Source organism: Rhinatrema bivittatum, chromosome 9 (assembly GCF_901001135.1).
Source record: "Rhinatrema bivittatum chromosome 9, aRhiBiv1.1, whole genome shotgun sequence".
NCBI classification, from domain to species: domain Eukaryota; kingdom Metazoa; phylum Chordata; class Amphibia; order Gymnophiona; family Rhinatrematidae; genus Rhinatrema; species Rhinatrema bivittatum.
The window spans coordinates 30,325,180-30,342,809 of NC_042623.1; the positions used below are offsets into that span (position 1 = coordinate 30,325,180).

Here is a 17,630-nt window from a genome sequence, read left to right on the forward strand (position 1 = left end):
TGCTAAGGCTTCATCCCATCTGGATATAAAATTGTATGTCATTGGCATACAACCAGTTTCCCATAGAGAGTCCAGCCAATAATTTGCAGACCGGAGACATGTGGATCTTAAACAAAAGGGTGGTGGACTGGCATTTTTCCTATGGGATAAGTAATTATGGATTGTGGTTTGCATTACGTGAATGCTTCTATAACTATAAACCATGTTAACTCTGGCAGCCTTAGTGATCCCTCCTGCTCTCACTAGGGTTACCAACTGGCTCCAGATTTTTTCAGGAAAGGCTCATCCAGTCCTGGCTTCACTCCATTACCTGCAGTGACTTGAAATCCTGCTTTCCTTAGGGATTTCAATAGGGACACCAGAATTACAAGTCCCTGCATGCAATGAAGTAAAACCAGGACTGGATCAACCTGTCCTGAAAAATCTACATCCAGTTGGCAAACCTAGTTCCTTCCCACTAGCATTGGTCAAATGACTGTAAATAATGACACAGACACAATTTTACATAGAGATAGATAGTGGAAATAAACACAGCCGCGGCTTTATTAAACAATTCATATATACAGTTTATTTTATTTTTTTTATGAAAATTATTTGTGTTTCCTCAACTTGAGATTACTAAGATCTGTTTTCTGAGAATTTTGAATAAAGCTAAATACTAAACCCCTACTTCGAGTTACTCTTGCCTTTGTCCATAGCGGGAACATTTTTAAGGTCTGTTCACTCTGAGATAAGTGTAGATTGCAACATTCACCTCCTCTTCTACCCCTCCTCACACCATCTCCCCAAATTGTTAATCCTGTCATACAATCTGTCCCCCAAATATTCATTCCCATCTTCACCTCCCCAGACATTCACCTCACTCATGGCACCTGCCCGCCCCTCAAGTCACTCACAGCTTGCCTGCTTGATGCTCCAGGGCTCTCTCTCTCCTACTGCGCCAACGCACATCCCCATGTTCTTGCCTTCACCAAATTAATCAGAAACACACAAGAAAAACCTGCCCAGCTCCATTCCTCACCCGAGTCTCTTCCCCTCGTACCTGCATTCAAAAATGCGGAGCTCACTTACAGTGGCCTTCCACCTAATGCTCCCGTCAGCCCTCTGCAGGGAAAGCAGAAAGCTAGAGAATCAGCAGCCTCTTCCCACTTCCCCTCCCACCTGACTTGGCCTCTAAGACCCTACTTCACATGCTCATTAAATACAGAAAGTGAGCACCAGGCATAGCAGTGATATTAGGATCTGGGCAGTGCTGAGTGAAGTCGGGGCACCCAAGTATTTTGGCTGTGTCTCTGGCACCCTGGCAATCTGAATAAACTCCTGCTGTATCTGGGTGAAACTTGGGCAATTCCCAGCGATGCTTCTTAAGTCCTAATGCCTATTCAGTTCCCAGCCTACAGTCCACCTGGTGGCCTTCTGTGGAAAACAGCTGCAATTGCCCCCCTCTGGCCATCTGGCTTAGCCAGCAATTAGAGACAATCCCCCACTGCCCCAATCAGTCACGCCCATGCCATGACCAACCATTGACAAGTGTTCCCCACCGCCTACAATCACCGCGTCTCCCATCTCATAGAGGACTGCCCTCTTTGGAGGTTGAACGACCCAGGAAGACCCTCCTTTCCCCCTCGGAGCACTGCAAGAAAATTCCCCCTCTACTGCCTCCTGGCTTGGGTACCCTGACCCCTGCTGTGATATGTTATTTAGACCTCAATGCCTTTCCTCTCCTGACGCCCAACTTATCCCAAAACTTCCAACTCTACCATTCCCAAGCTGGGAGATGATGAGCGATCTTGCTTAACTTCTTTGTAACCTCTCACCTGCACTGCTTACATCTCCCCCATGAGTCCCCACCTGCAGATCGGGAGCCTGGGTTCTCCTGAAGCATGATAAGAAGATGCCATGTTATGATGGTCAAGGCGCAGGTGACATGGGGACTTTGTTATGATGAACTTCAGTTTGGGGATTTAGACATTTCATAGTGTTGACATCAGTGCTGATATGACATTTTATAGAATACAGTTATAGAAACAGTAGACTAATGAATATAAGCAGATTTATTCTGGGAAATTACTATTCAGCCCTACTTACCAGTCAGGCAGCAAGAACCAGTAACAATCTTCCTTTTTGTGTAAACAGCAACATCCCAAGGGTAATAGCATGACCTGTCTGCTGATCTCCATGGCAACAGTATACCCTGTCTGCTGATGTCCATAGTGATAGCATATCCTACCCGCTGATCTCCATGGCAACAGTATACCCTGTCTGCTGATGTCCATAGTGATAGCATATTCTACCCGCTGATCTCCATGGCAACAGCATACCCTGTCTGCTGATGTCCGTAGTGATAGTATATCCTACCCGCTGATCTCCGTGGCAACAGTATAACCTGTCTGCTGAAGTCCATGGCAATAGCATACCCTGTGTGCTAATCTCCATGGCAACAGTGTGTCCTATCTACTGATCTCCATGGACATCAGGCAAGGCATGCCATTGCCATGGAGATCAGCCAGTGGGGCTCACTGTCATTATGGCTCACTATCACTATGGAGATTGTTGGGCCGAGATTACTGTCTCAATGAAGATTAGCAAGCGGCGCTTGTGGTCACTATGGAGATATGCAGACAGAGCTCGCAGTCACTATGGAGATAAGCAGGCAGGGATCATGATCACTATGGAGAATGGTGGATCAGGCTCGCTGTCACTATGGAGATAAGCAGGTAGGGATCATGATCACTATGGAGATTTGTGGATCAGGCTCGTTGTAATTATGGAGATCAGGAGGTGGGGCTTGTTGTTATTGGGAGATCAGCTGGCAAGGATCACAATTATCATGGTGATTGGTGGGCAGGGCTCACTATGGAGATCAGTGGACAGGGTTCATGATCCATATGGAGATATGAAGGTGAGGCTTGCTGTCATCATGGAGGTTGGCAGGTAACTATGGAGAACTGATATGACCTGATAAGTTTCAGAAATATAATACAATTTTTTAATCAGAAAATGGTTACTATGTTATATATGTAAAAGCTAGAAAAGCAATTTGCTCTGACAATTAAATAAGCAGAAATTGCATCTCACTCTAGTACAGTTAATTTTAAAATATGTAATACTTAAAAATCATTTTACCACCTCTAAGCTGTGCTAGGTGCCTGCTACTAACAAAGACATTTTTATTCCCTTCTTCTGTTTTTGGACTAAAAATTGAAAAAGGAAAATGAAATTTAAAAACCTAACTTCCAAGACTGCCTTTGTGATTCGTAGAGAAATGCTGCTGGTCCTCAGGATCTCAGGAGGGGATAACCCTGGCCTTCAATTTGAAGCCTCCAACAGGCAGAAAAACCTTTTGAGTCCAAGAGGTGGTTGCATTGCTGAGGCTATAAATAGCTTCCCAGGAAGGGTCTGCAAGGGAAAAATTTCACTTGCAGTTCATTTCAGTTTTCTTTTGCACGTATTTTTATATTTCGGTTCTGCGTTTTAGCGCAGTAAAACAATTTAGTATGTGCTAAAATGCTGAAACAAGACAAAAATGTGATTTTTTTTTGTGTCATTTCAAATTCAAAACAAAACAACAAATATATTTTCACTTAATTTGAATTCTATAGCCCCTTTTCCTGATTTACAATCAACTAGAAGCAGAATACAACAGATTGAGATAAATCATACAGTGCCGTTTTTAAACAACTGCACGTCCCTAATAACTCTGGCACCTGTATGCTTCCCGCTTCTCTGTTTATCACCCTTTCCCACTCCCCGACCTCCCCTTTCCATCCCACCACCATCTTTCCAGAGAAAGAGCTATATCCATTGCTGGACCCAAATTATGGAACTCACTTCTGGCTGAATTAAGATTGCAAAAAGATTTTTCAGTATTAAAAAAAAAACCAAACCTGAAATCCCAGCTTTTTAAACAGGCATATGAGAGCAGAGAGGTAAATAAGGCACTAGCCTAAACGCTATCAGATTAAGAACTATGATGGAGCTGGAATTATGAACAATCGAGGCTTTTGACTTTTTGTTACCTTCTTTTGAATTAGAATTGTTTGATTACTTTTATAATTATTTAGTTGTTCTTTGTTTTTTTTTTTATGTTTAACTGTTTTTAATGTATTTAACGATTCTAATGTAATTTTACATTTTATTGAATTCTGCCTGTTTATTATCATTTTATTTACTTTTTATTTATTATGTTATGATTGGTCACGGATTGACGGTATGTGAATATAATAAATAAACAAATAACACGCACATTCGCGGTCTGACAGGGATTGCAGCTTTATTACACATGTACACGAGTGACATCCTGAGCCCGAGTCAGTCCCAAGAACTTAAAACGTCCCCTCCCCCACTGGCCTTAGCACACTGTCTGGCAGCAGCTGCACCCCCAGCGCTGCCAGATCTTCAGGCAATGGGGGCGAGTCAGCGTCTCGCTCCTCGCTCAGGATCTTAACTATATAGCTTGGATATTGGATAGCTGCCTCCCCACACTGCGGCATCCCTCCACCGAAACCCCCTCCTCCTCTCAATGCGCCCTCCCCATCCTAACTACAGGACTGAGGGGGAGGGAGCACAACATCGGGAATGGGGGGGGGGGGGGTGGGGGCAATTCATCTGGGTTCACCCCTGCTTAAGGCCTTCCCTGCTGGCTGGCCCGCGCCTCCGCCTGATCCCTCCTTGGGTTTGCGCCTGATTTGCCTCCTTCTCCCCCGTCGGTAAATCGAGGGAGCGACCATCACAGGAAGCCCTACCCAGCAGCACTAAACTCCATGCTGAACGGCCTTCCCTCTCTCTTCCTTCCACAGGGGCATGGCGTCCGATTCTGGGAAAACCCTCTCACAGTGACCGAGCAGCTCTTCTTCTCTCGCCTCTTTTCTCTCTCTCAGATCTTTTTGCGGTCTGGGCTTGCTGTTCCTCAAATCAGTAGTCAGGAAGCCCTTACCCCAAAAAGTATTTGCGGGGGACACTGGCTGCAGGATGAAGGAGGGGAAAAGGAGAATCAGCAGGAAGACTGAGTGAAGCCTAATACCTAAGGTAAGATGCGACAAATATTCCTGCTACCAAACTAACACCATCCAAATCACAGGAGATTTTAGTCCAGTCCTGACTTTGCCTTCTAGTCCTAGTTTTCAGGACTGATGTGGTATAACTGCACACCTGAAAGACAGGGAGCTTCTCTCTCACTAACACACCATTCCCAGTGTCAGAGCCCGGTGTAGTGTGTCAGCACTCCTCAGAGGCAGGGAGCTTCTCTCTCACTAACACATCATTCCCAGTATCAGAGCCCGATGTAGTGTGTCAGCACTCCTCAGAGGCAGGGAGCTTCTCTCTCACTAACACGCCATTCCCAGTATCAGAGCCCGGTGTAGTGTGTCAGCACACCTCAGAGGCAGGGAGCTTCTCTCTCACTAAGACACCATTCCCAGTGTCAGAGCCCGGTGTAGTGTGTCAGCACTCCTCAGAGGCAGGGAGCTTCTCTCTCACTAACACACCATTCCCAGTGTCAGAGGCCGGTGTAGTGTGTCAGCACTCCTGAGAGGCAGGGAGCTTCTCTCTCACTAACACGCCATTCCCAGTGTCAGAGCCCGGTGTAGTGTGTCAGCACTCCTGAGAGGCAGGGAGCTTCTCTCTCACTAACACGCCATTCCCAGTGTCAGAGCCCGGTGTAGTGTGTCAGCACTCCTCAGAGGCAGGGAGCTTCTCTCTCACTAACACGCCATTCCCAGTGTCAGAGCCCGGTGTAGTGTGTCAGCACTCCTCAGAGGCAGGGAGCTTCTCTCTCACTAACACGCCATTCCCAGTGTCAGAGCCCGGTGTGTGTCAGCACTCCTCAGAGGCAGGGAGCTTCTCTCTCACTAACACATCATTCCCAGTATCAGAGCCCGGTGTAGTGTGTCAGCACTCCTCAGAGGCAGGGAGCTTCTCTCTCACTAACACATCATTCCCAGTATCAGAGCCCGGTGTAGTGTGTCAGCACTCCTCAGAGGCAGGGAGCTTCTCTCTCACTAACACACCATTCCCAGTGTCAGAGCCCGGTGTAGTGTGTCAGCACTCCTCAGAGGCAGGGAGCTTCTCTCTCACTAACACATCATTCCCAGTGTCAGAGCCCGGTGTAGTGTGTCAGCACTCCTCAGAGGCAGGGAGCTTCTCTCTCACTAACACGCCATTCCCAGTGTCAGAGCCCGGTGTAGTGTGTCAGCACTCCTCAGAGGCAGGGAGCTTCTCTCTCACTAACACGCCATTCCCAGTGTCAGAGCCCGGTGTGTGTCAGCACTCCTCAGAGGCAGGGAGCTTCTCTCTCACTAACACATCATTCCCAGTATCAGAGCCCGGTGTAGTGTGTCAGCACTCCTCAGAGACAGGGAGCTTCTCTCTCACTAACACATCATTCCCAGTATCAGAGCCCGGTGTAGTGTGTCAGCACTCCTCAGAGGCAGGGAGCTTCTCTCTCACTAACACACCATTCCCAGTGTCAGAGCCCGGTGTAGTGTGTCAGCACTCCTCAGAGGCAGGGAGCTTCTCTCTCACTAACACATCATTCCCAGTGTCAGAGCCCGGTGTAGTGTGTCAGCACTCCTCAGAGGCAGGGAGCTTCTGTCTCACTAACACGCCATTCCCAGTGTCAGAGCCCGGTGTAGTGTGTCAGCACTCCTCAGAGGCAGGGAGCTTCTCTCTCACTAACACGCCATTCCCAGTGTCAGAGCCCGGTGTAGTGTGTCAGCACTCCTCAGAGGCAGGGAGCTTCTTTCTCACTAACACGCCATTCCCAGTATCAGAGCCCGGTGTAGTGTGTCAGCACTCCTCAGAGACAGGGAGCTTCTCTCTCACTAACACATCATTCCCAGTATCAGAGCCCGGTGTAGTGTGTCAGCACTCCTCAGAGGCAGGGAGCTTCTCTCTCACTAACAAACCATTCCCAGTATCAGAGCCCGGTGTAGTGTGTCAGCACTCCTCAGAGACAGGGAGCTTCTCTCTCACTAACACACCATTCCCAGTGTCAGAGCTCGGTGTAGTGTGTCAGCACTCCTCAGAGGCAGGGAGCTTCTCTCTCACTAACACATCATTCCCAGTGTCAGAGCCCGGTGTAGTGTGTCAGCACTCCTCAGAGGCAGGGAGCTTCTCTCTCACTAACACATCATTCCCAGTGTCAGAGCCCGGTGTAGTGTGTCAGCACTCCTCAGAGGCAGGGAGCTTCTCTCTCACTAACACACCATTCCCAGTGTCAGAGCCCGGTGTAGTGTGTCAGCACTCCTCAGAGGCAGGGAGCTTCTCTCTCACTAACACGCCATTCCCAGTATCAGAGCCCGGTGTAGTGTGTCAGCACTCCTCAGAGGCAGGGAGCTTCTCTCTCACTAACACACCATTCCCAGTGTCAGAGCCCGGTGTAGTGTGTCAGCACTCCTCAGAGGCAGGGAGCTTCTCTCTCAATAACCCACCATTCCCAATATCAGAGCCCGGTGTAGTGTGTCAGCACTCCTCAGAGGCAGGGAGCTTCTCTCTCACTAACACATCATTCCCAGTGTCAGAGCCCGGTGTAGTGTGTCAGCACTCCTCAGAGGCAGGGAGCTTCTCTCTCACTAACACATCATTCCCAGTGTCAGAGCCCGGTGTAGTGTGTCAGCACTCCTCAGAGGCAGGGAGCTTCTCTCTCACTAACACGCCATTCCCAGTATCAGAGCCCGGTGTAGTGTGTCAGCACTCCTCAGAGGCAGGGAGCTTCTCTCTCACTAACATATCATTCCCAGTATCAGAGCCCGGTGTAGTGTGTCAGCACTCCTCAGAGGCAGGGAGCTTCTCTCTCACTAACACACCATTCCCAGTGTCAGAGCCCGGTGTAGTGTGTCAGCACTCCTCAGAGGCAGGGAGCTTCTCTCTCACTAACACACCATTCCCAGTGTCAGAGCCCGGTGTAGTGTGTCAGCACTCCTCAGAGGCAGGGAGCTTCTCTCTCACTAACACATCATTCCCAGTGTCAGAGCCCGGTGTAGTGTGTCAGCACTCCTCAGAGGCAGGGAGCTTCTCTCTCACTAACACGCCATTCCCAGTATCAGAGCCCGGTGTAGTGTGTCAGCACTCCTCAGAGGCAGGGAGCTTCTCTCTCACTAACACACCATTCCCAGTATCAGAGCCCGGTGTAGTGTCAGCACTCCTCAGAGGCAGGGAGCTTCTCTCTCACTAACACACCATTCCCAGTATCAGAGCCCGGTGTAGTGTGTCAGCACTCCTCAGAGGCAGGGAGCTTCTCTCTCACTAACACATCATTCCCAGTGTCAGAGCCCGGTGTAGTGTCAGCACTCCTCAGAGGCAGGGAGCTTCTCTCTCACTAACACATCATTCCCAGTAACAGAGCCCGGTGTAGTGTGTCAGCACTCCTCAGAGGCAGGGAGCTTCTCTCTCACTAACACATCATTCCCAGTAACAGAGCCCGGTGTAGTGTCAGCACTCCTCAGAGGCAGGGAGCTTCTCTCTCACTAACACACCATTCCCAGTGTCAGAGCCCGGTGTAGTGTGTCAGCACTCCTCAGAGGCAGGGAGCTTCTCTCTCACTAACACACCATTCCCAGTATCAGAGCCCGGTGTAGTGTGTCAGCACTCCTCAGAGGCAGGGAGCTTCTCTCTCACTAACACATCATTCCCAGTGTCAGAGCCCGGTGTAGTGTCAGCACTCCTCAGAGGCAGGGAGCTTCTCTCTCACTAACACATCATTCCCAGTAACAGAGCCCAGTGTAGTGTGTCAGCACTCCTCAGAGGCAGGGAGCTTCTCTCTCACTAACACATCATTCCCAGTAACAGAGCCCGGTGTAGTGTCAGCACTCCTCAGAGGCAGGGAGCTTCTCTCTCACTAACACACCATTCCCAGTGTCAGAGCCCGGTGTAGTGTGTCAGCACTCCTCAGAGGCAGGGAGCTTCTCTCTCACTAACACACCATTCCCAGTGTCAGAGCCCGGTGTAGTGTGTCAGCACTCCTCAGAGGCAGGGAGCTTCTCTCTCACTAACACACCATTCCCAGTATCAGAGCCCGGTGTAGTGTGTCAGCACTCCTCAGAGGCAGGGAGCTTCTCTCTCACTAACACATCATTCCCAGTGTCAGAGCCCGGTGTAGTGTGTCAGCACTCCTCAGAGGCAGGGAGCTTCTCTCTCACTAACACATCATTCCCAGTGTCAGAGCCCGGTGTAGTGTGTCAGCACTCCTCAGAGGCAGGGAGCTTCTCTCACTAACACACCATTCCCAGTGGCAGAGCCCGGTGTAGTGTGTCAGCACTCCTCAGAGGCAGGGAGCTTCTCTCTCACTAACACACCATTCCCAGTAACAGAGCCCGGTGTAGTGTGTCAGCACTCCTCAGAGGCAGGGAGCTTCTCTCTCACTAACACACCATTCCCAGTATCAGAGCCCGGTGTAGTGTGTCAGCACTCCTCAGAGGCAGGGAGCTTCTCTCTCACTAACACACCATTCCCAGTGTCAGAGCCCGGTGTAGTGTGTCAGCACTCCTCAGAGGCAGGGAGCTTCTCTCTCACTAACACACCATTCCCAGTATCAGAGCCCGGTGTAGTGTGTCAGCACTCCTCAGAGGCAGGGAGCTTCTCTCTCACTAACACATCATTCCCAGTATCAGAGCCCGGTGTAGTGTGTCAGCACTCCTCAGAGGCAGGGAGCTTCTCTCTCACTAACACATCATTCCCAGTATCAGAGCCCGGTGTAGTGTGTCAGCACTCCTCAGAGGCAGGGAGCTTCTCTCTCACTAACACACCATTCCCAGTGTCAGAGCCCGGTGTAGTGTGTCAGCACTCCTCAGAGGCAGGGAGCTTCTCTCTCACTAACACACCATTCCCAGTGTCAGAGCCCGGTGTAGTGTGTCAGCACTCCTCAGAGGCAGGGAGCTTCTCTCTCACTAACACATCATTCCCAGTGTCAGAGCCCGGTGTAGTGTGTCAGCACTCCTCAGAGGCAGGGAGCTTCTCTCTCACTAACACGCCATTCCCAGTATCAGAGCCCGGTGTAGTGTGTCAGCACTCCTCAGAGGCAGGGAGCTTCTCTCTCACTAACACACCATTCCCAGTATCAGAGCCCGGTGTAGTGTCAGCACTCCTCAGAGGCAGGGAGCTTCTCTCTCACTAACACACCATTCCCAGTATCAGAGCCCGGTGTAGTGTGTCAGCACTCCTCAGAGGCAGGGAGCTTCTCTCTCACTAACACATCATTCCCAGTGTCAGAGCCCGGTGTAGTGTCAGCACTCCTCAGAGGCAGGGAGCTTCTCTCTCACTAACACATCATTCCCAGTAACAGAGCCCGGTGTAGTGTGTCAGCACTCCTCAGAGGCAGGGAGCTTCTCTCTCACTAACACATCATTCCCAGTAACAGAGCCCGGTGTAGTGTCAGCACTCCTCAGAGGCAGGGAGCTTCTCTCTCACTAACACACCATTCCCAGTGTCAGAGCCCGGTGTAGTGTGTCAGCACTCCTCAGAGGCAGGGAGCTTCTCTCTCACTAACACACCATTCCCAGTATCAGAGCCCGGTGTAGTGTGTCAGCACTCCTCAGAGGCAGGGAGCTTCTCTCTCACTAACACATCATTCCCAGTGTCAGAGCCCGGTGTAGTGTCAGCACTCCTCAGAGGCAGGGAGCTTCTCTCTCACTAACACATCATTCCCAGTAACAGAGCCCAGTGTAGTGTGTCAGCACTCCTCAGAGGCAGGGAGCTTCTCTCTCACTAACACATCATTCCCAGTAACAGAGCCCGGTGTAGTGTCAGCACTCCTCAGAGGCAGGGAGCTTCTCTCTCACTAACACACCATTCCCAGTGTCAGAGCCCGGTGTAGTGTGTCAGCACTCCTCAGAGGCAGGGAGCTTCTCTCTCACTAACACACCATTCCCAGTGTCAGAGCCCGGTGTAGTGTGTCAGCACTCCTCAGAGGCAGGGAGCTTCTCTCTCACTAACACACCATTCCCAGTATCAGAGCCCGGTGTAGTGTGTCAGCACTCCTCAGAGGCAGGGAGCTTCTCTCTCACTAACACATCATTCCCAGTGTCAGAGCCCGGTGTAGTGTGTCAGCACTCCTCAGAGGCAGGGAGCTTCTCTCTCACTAACACATCATTCCCAGTGTCAGAGCCCGGTGTAGTGTGTCAGCACTCCTCAGAGGCAGGGAGCTTCTCTCACTAACACACCATTCCCAGTGGCAGAGCCCGGTGTAGTGTGTCAGCACTCCTCAGAGGCAGGGAGCTTCTCTCTCACTAACACACCATTCCCAGTAACAGAGCCCGGTGTAGTGTGTCAGCACTCCTCAGAGGCAGGGAGCTTCTCTCTCACTAACACACCATTCCCAGTATCAGAGCCCGGTGTAGTGTGTCAGCACTCCTCAGAGGCAGGGAGCTTCTCTCTCACTAACACACCATTCCCAGTATCAGAGCCCGGTGTAGTGTGTCAGCACTCCTCAGAGGCAGGGAGCTTCTCTCTCACTAACACACCATTCCCAGTATCAGAGCCCGGTGTAGTGTGTCAGCACTCCTCAGAGGCAGGGAGCTTCTCTCTCACTAACACATCATTCCCAGTATCAGAGCCCGGTGTAGTGTGTCAGCACTCCTCAGAGGCAGGGAGCTTCTCTCTCACTAACACATCATTCCCAGTATCAGAGCCCGGTGTAGTGTGTCAGCACTCCTCAGAGGCAGGGAGCTTCTCTCTCACTAACACATCATTCCCAGTATCAGAGCCCGGTGTAGTGTGTCAGCACTCCTCAGAGGCAGGGAGCTTCTCTCTCACTAACACATCATTCCCAGTATCAGAGCCCGGTGTAGTGTGTCAGCACTCCTCAGAGGCAGGGAGCTTCTCTCTCATTAACACGCCATTCCCAGTATCAGAGCCCGGTGTAGTGTGTCAGCACTCCTCAGAGGCAGGGATCTTCTCTCTCACTAACACACCATTCCCAGTATCAGAGCCCGGTGTAGTGTGTCAGCACTCCTCAGAGGCAGGGAGCTTCTCTCTCACTAACACATCATTCCCAGTATCAGAGCCCGGTGTAGTGTGTCAGCACTCCTCAGAGGCAGGGAGCTTCTCTCTCACTAACACATCATTCCCAGTATCAGAGCCCGGTGTAGTGTGTCAGCACTCCTCAGAGGCAGGGAGCTTCTCTCTCACTAACACGCCATTCCCAGTATCAGAGCCCGGTGTAGTGTGTCAGCACTCCTCAGAGGCAGGGAGTTTCTCTCTCACTAACACGCTATTCCCAGTATCATAGCCTGGTGTAGTGAGTCAACACACCCAGAGGCAGAGAGGTTCTCTCTCACTAACACGCCATTCCCAGTATCAGAGCCCGGTGTAGTGTGTCAGCACACCTCAGAGGCAGGGAGCTTCTCTCTCACTAAGACACCATTCCCAGTGTCAGAGCCCGGTGTAGTGTGTCAGCACTCCTCAGAGGCAGGGAGCTTCTCTCTCACTAACACACCATTCCCAGTGTCAGAGCCCGGTGTAGTGTGTCAGCACTCCTGAGAGGCAGGGAGCTTCTCTCTCACTAACACGCCATTCCCAGTGTCAGAGCCCGGTGTAGTGTGTCAGCACTCCTGAGAGGCAGGGAGCTTCTCTCTCACTAACACGCCATTCCCAGTGTCAGAGCCCGGTGTAGTGTGTCAGCACTCCTCAGAGGCAGGGAGCTTCTCTCTCACTAACACGCCATTCCCAGTGTCAGAGCCCGGTGTAGTGTGTCAGCACTCCTCAGAGGCAGGGAGCTTCTCTCTCACTAACACGCCATTCCCAGTGTCAGAGCCCGGTGTAGTGTGTCAGCACTCCTCAGAGGCAGGGAGCTTCTCTCTCACTAACACGCCATTCCCAGTGTCAGAGCCCGGTGTGTGTCAGCACTCCTCAGAGGCAGGGAGCTTCTCTCTCACTAACACATCATTCCCAGTATCAGAGCCCGGTGTAGTGTGTCAGCACTCCTCAGAGACAGGGAGCTTCTCTCTCACTAACACATCATTCCCAGTATCAGAGCCCGGTGTAGTGTGTCAGCACTCCTCAGAGGCAGGGAGCTTCTCTCTCACTAACACACCATTCCCAGTGTCAGAGCCCGGTGTAGTGTGTCAGCACTCCTCAGAGGCAGGGAGCTTCTCTCTCACTAACACATCATTCCCAGTGTCAGAGCCCGGTGTAGTGTGTCAGCACTCCTCAGAGGCAGGGAGCTTCTCTCTCACTAACACACCATTCCCAGTGTCAGAGCCCGGTGTAGTGTGTCAGCACTCCTCAGAGGCAGGGAGCTTCTCTCTCACTAACACGCCATTCCCAGTGTCAGAGCCCGGTGTAGTGTGTCAGCACTCCTCAGAGGCAGGGAGCTTCTTTCTCACTAACACGCCATTCCCAGTATCAGAGCCCGGTGTAGTGTGTCAGCACTCCTCAGAGACAGGGAGCTTCTCTCTCACTAACACATCATTCCCAGTATCAGAGCCCGGTGTAGTGTGTCAGCACTCCTCAGAGGCAGGGAGCTTCTCTCTCACTAACAAACCATTCCCAGTATCAGAGCCCGGTGTAGTGTGTCAGCACTCCTCAGAGACAGGGAGCTTCTCTCTCACTAACACACCATTCCCAGTGTCAGAGCTCGGTGTAGTGTGTCAGCACTCCTCAGAGGCAGGGAGCTTCTCTCTCACTAACACATCATTCCCAGTGTCAGAGCCCGGTGTAGTGTGTCAGCACTCCTCAGAGGCAGGGAGCTTCTCTCTCACTAACACATCATTCCCAGTGTCAGAGCCCGGTGTAGTGTGTCAGCACTCCTCAGAGGCAGGGAGCTTCTCTCTCACTAACACACCATTCCCAGTATCAGAGCCCGGTGTAGTGTGTCAGCACTCCTCAGAGGCAGGGAGATTCTCTCTCACTAAGACGCTATTCCCAGTATCATAGCCTGGTGTAGTGAGTCAACACACCCAGAGGCAGGGAGGTTCTCTCTCATTAACACGCCATTCCCAGTATCAGAGCCCGGTGTAGTGTGTCAGCACTCCTCAGAGGCAGGGATCTTCTCTCTCACTAACACACCATTCCCAGTATCAGAGCCCGGTGTAGTGTGTCAGCACTCCTCAGAGGCAGGGAGCTTCTCTCTCACTAACACATCATTCCCAGTATCAGAGCCCGGTGTAGTGTGTCAGCACTCCTCAGAGGCAGGGAGCTTCTCTCTCACTAACACATCATTCCCAGTATCAGAGCCCGGTGTAGTGTGTCAGCACTCCTCAGAGGCAGGGAGCTTCTCTCTCACTAACACGCCATTCCCAGTATCAGAGCCCGGTGTAGTGTGTCAGCACTCCTCAGAGGCAGGGAGTTTCTCTCTCACTAACACGCTATTCCCAGTATCATAGCCTGGTGTAGTGAGTCAACACACCCCAGAGGCAGAGAGGTTCTCTCTCACTAACACGCCATTCCCAGTATCAGAGCCCGGTGTAGTGTGTCAGCACTCCTCAGAGGCAGGGAGGTTCTCTCTCACTAACACATCATTCCCAGTATCAGAGCCCGGTTGTAGTGTGTCAGCACTCCTCAGAGGCAGGGAGCTTCTCTCTCACTAACACATCCATTCCCAGTATCAGAGCCCGGTGTAGTGTGTCAGCACTCCTCAGAGGCAGGGAGCTTCTCTCTCACTAACAGCCAATCCCAGTATCAGAGCCCGGTGTAGTTTCAGCACTCCTCAGAGGCAGGGAGCTTCTCTCACTAACATGCCAATCCCAGTATCAGAGCCCGGTGTAGTTTCAGCACTCCTCAGAGGCAGGGAGCTTCTCTCTCACTAACACATCATTCCCAGTATCAGAGCCCGGTGTAGTGTCAGCACTCCTCAGAGGCAGGGAGCTTCTCTCTCACTAACACATCATTCCCAGTATCAGAGCCCGGTGTAGTGTCAGCACTCCTCAGAGGCAGGGAGCTTCTCTCTCACTAACACATCCATTCTCAGTGTCAGAGCCCGGTGTAGTGTGTCAGCACTCCTCAGAGGCAGGGAGCTTCTCTCTCACTAACACAGCCATTCTCAGTGTCAGAGCCCGGTGTAGTGTGTCAGCACTCCTCAGAGGCAGGGAGCTTCTTCTCTCACTAACACGCCATTCCCAGTGTCAGAGCCCGGTGTAGTGTGTCAGCACTCCTCAGAGGACAGGGAGCTTCTTCTCTCACTAACACATCATTCCCAGTATCAGAGCCCGGTGTAGTGTGTCAGCACTCCTCAGAGACAGGGAGCTTCTCTCTCACTAACACATCATTCCCAGTATCAGAGCCCGGTGTAGTGTGTCAGCACTCCTCAGAGGCAGGGAGCTTCTCTCTCACTAACAAACCATTCCCAGTATCAGAGCCCGGTGTAGTGTGTCAGCACTCCTCAGAGGACAGGGAGCTTCTCTCTCACTAACACACCATTCCCAGTGTCAGAGCCCGGTGTAGTGTGTCAGCACTCCTCAGAGGCAGGGAGCTTCTCTCTCACTAACACATCATTCCCAGTGTCAGAGCCCGGTGTAGTGTGTCAGCACTCCTCAGAGGCAGGGAGCTTCTCTCTCACTAACACATCATTCCCAGTGTCAGAGCCCGGTGTAGTGTGTCAGCACTCCTCAGAGGCAGGGAGCTTCTCTCTCACTAACACACCATTCCCAGTGTCAGAGCCTGGTGTAGTGTGTCAGCACTCCTCAGAGGCAGGGAGCTTCTCTCTCACTAACACATCATTCCCAGTGTCAGAGCCCGGTGTAGTGTGTCAGCACTCCTCAGAGGCAGGGAGCTTCTCTCTCACTAACACATCATTCCCAGTGTCAGAGCCCGGTGTAGTGTGTCAGCACTCCTCAGAGGCAGGGAGCTTCTCTCTCACTAACACGCCATTCCCAGTATCAGAGCCCGGTGTAGTGTGTCAGCACTCCTCAGAGGCAGGGAGCTTCTCTCTCACTAACACATCATTCCCAGTGTCAGAGCCCGGTGTAGTGAGTCAGCACTCCTCAGAGGCAGGGAGCTTCTCTCTCACTAACACACCATTCCCAGTGTCAGAGCCCGGTGTAGTGTGTCAGCACTCCTCAGAGGCAGGGAGCTTCTCTCTCACTAACCCACCATTCCCAATATCAGAGCCCGGTGTAGTGTGTCAGCACTCCTCAGAGGCAGGGAGCTTCTCTCTCACTAACACATCATTCCCAGTGTCAGAGCCCGGTGTAGTGTGTCAGCACTCCTCAGAGGCAGGGAGCTTCTCTCTCACTAACACATCATTCCCAGTGTCAGAGCCCGGTGTAGTGTGTCAGCACTCCTCAGAGGCAGGGAGCTTCTCTCTCACTAACACGCCATTCCCAGTATCAGAGCCCGGTGTAGTGTGTCAGCACTCCTCAGAGGCAGGGAGCTTCTCTCTCACTAACACATCATTCCCAGTATCAGAGCCCGGTGTAGTGTGTCAGCACTCCTCAGAGGCAGGGAGCTTCTCTCTCACTAACACACCATTCCCAGTGTCAGAGCCCGGTGTAGTGTGTCAGCACTCCTCAGAGGCAGGGAGCTTCTCTCTCACTAACACACCATTCCCAGTGTCAGAGCCCGGTGTAGTGTGTCAGCACTCCTCAGAGGCAGGGAGCTTCTCTCTCACTAACACATCATTCCCAGTGTCAGAGCCCGGTGTAGTGTGTCAGCACTCCTCAGAGGCAGGGAGCTTCTCTCTCACTAACACGCCATTCCCAGTATCAGAGCCCGGTGTAGTGTGTCAGCACTCCTCAGAGGCAGGGAGCTTCTCTCTCACTAACACACCATTCCCAGTATCAGAGCCCGGTGTAGTGTCAGCACTCCTCAGAGGCAGGGAGCTTCTCTCTCACTAACACACCATTCCCAGTATCAGAGCCCGGTGTAGTGTGTCAGCACTCCTCAGAGGCAGGGAGCTTCTCTCTCACTAACACATCATTCCCAGTGTCAGAGCCCGGTGTAGTGTCAGCACTCCTCAGAGGCAGGGAGCTTCTCTCTCACTAACACATCATTCCCAGTAACAGAGCCCGGTGTAGTGTGTCAGCACTCCTCAGAGGCAGGGAGCTTCTCTCTCACTAACACACCATTCCCAGTGTCAGAGCCCGGTGTAGTGTGTCAGCACTCCTCAGAGGCAGGGAGCTTCTCTCACTAACACGCCAATCCCAGTATCAGAGCCCGGTGTAGTGTCAGCACTCCTCAGAGGCAGGGAGCTTCTCTCTCACTAACACATCATTCCCAGTATCAGAGCCCGATGTAGTGTCAGCACTCCTCAGAGGCAGGGAGCTTCTCTCTCACTAACACATCATTCCCAGTATCAGAGCCCGGTGTAGTGTCAGCACTCCTCAGAGGCAGGGAGCTTCTCTCTCACTAACACATCATTCCCAGTGTCAGAGCCCGGTGTAGTGTCAGCACTCCTCAGAGGCAGGGAGCTTCTCTCTCACTAACACATCATTCCCAGTATCAGAGCCCGGTGTAGTGTGTCAGCACTCCTCAGAGGCAGGGAGCTTCTCTCTCACTAACACATCATTCCCAGTATCAGAGCCCGGTGTAGTGTGTCAGCACTCCTCAGAGGCAGGGAGCTTCTCTCTCACTAACACGCCAATCCCAGTATCAGAGCCCGGTGTAGTGTGTCAGCACTCCTCAGAGGCAGGGAGCTTCTCTCTCACTAACACACCATTCCCAGTATCAGAGCCCGGTGTAGTGTGTCAGCACTCCTCAGA

The 17,630-nt window shown here is 51.8% G+C and overlaps 1 long non-coding RNA gene across 1 annotated transcript in view; it reads left to right on the plus strand.

The window, feature by feature from the left end:
- The first annotated feature begins 4,959 nt into the window (after positions 1 to 4,959).
- LOC115099067 overlaps positions 4,960 to 17,630 on the plus strand; it is a 34,660-nt gene continuing 21,989 nt past the window's right edge. The window contains exon 1 of the long non-coding RNA XR_003858677.1: positions 4,960 to 5,028. This is a non-coding gene — a long non-coding RNA (uncharacterized LOC115099067). The remainder of the gene's footprint in view (positions 5,029 to 17,630) is intronic.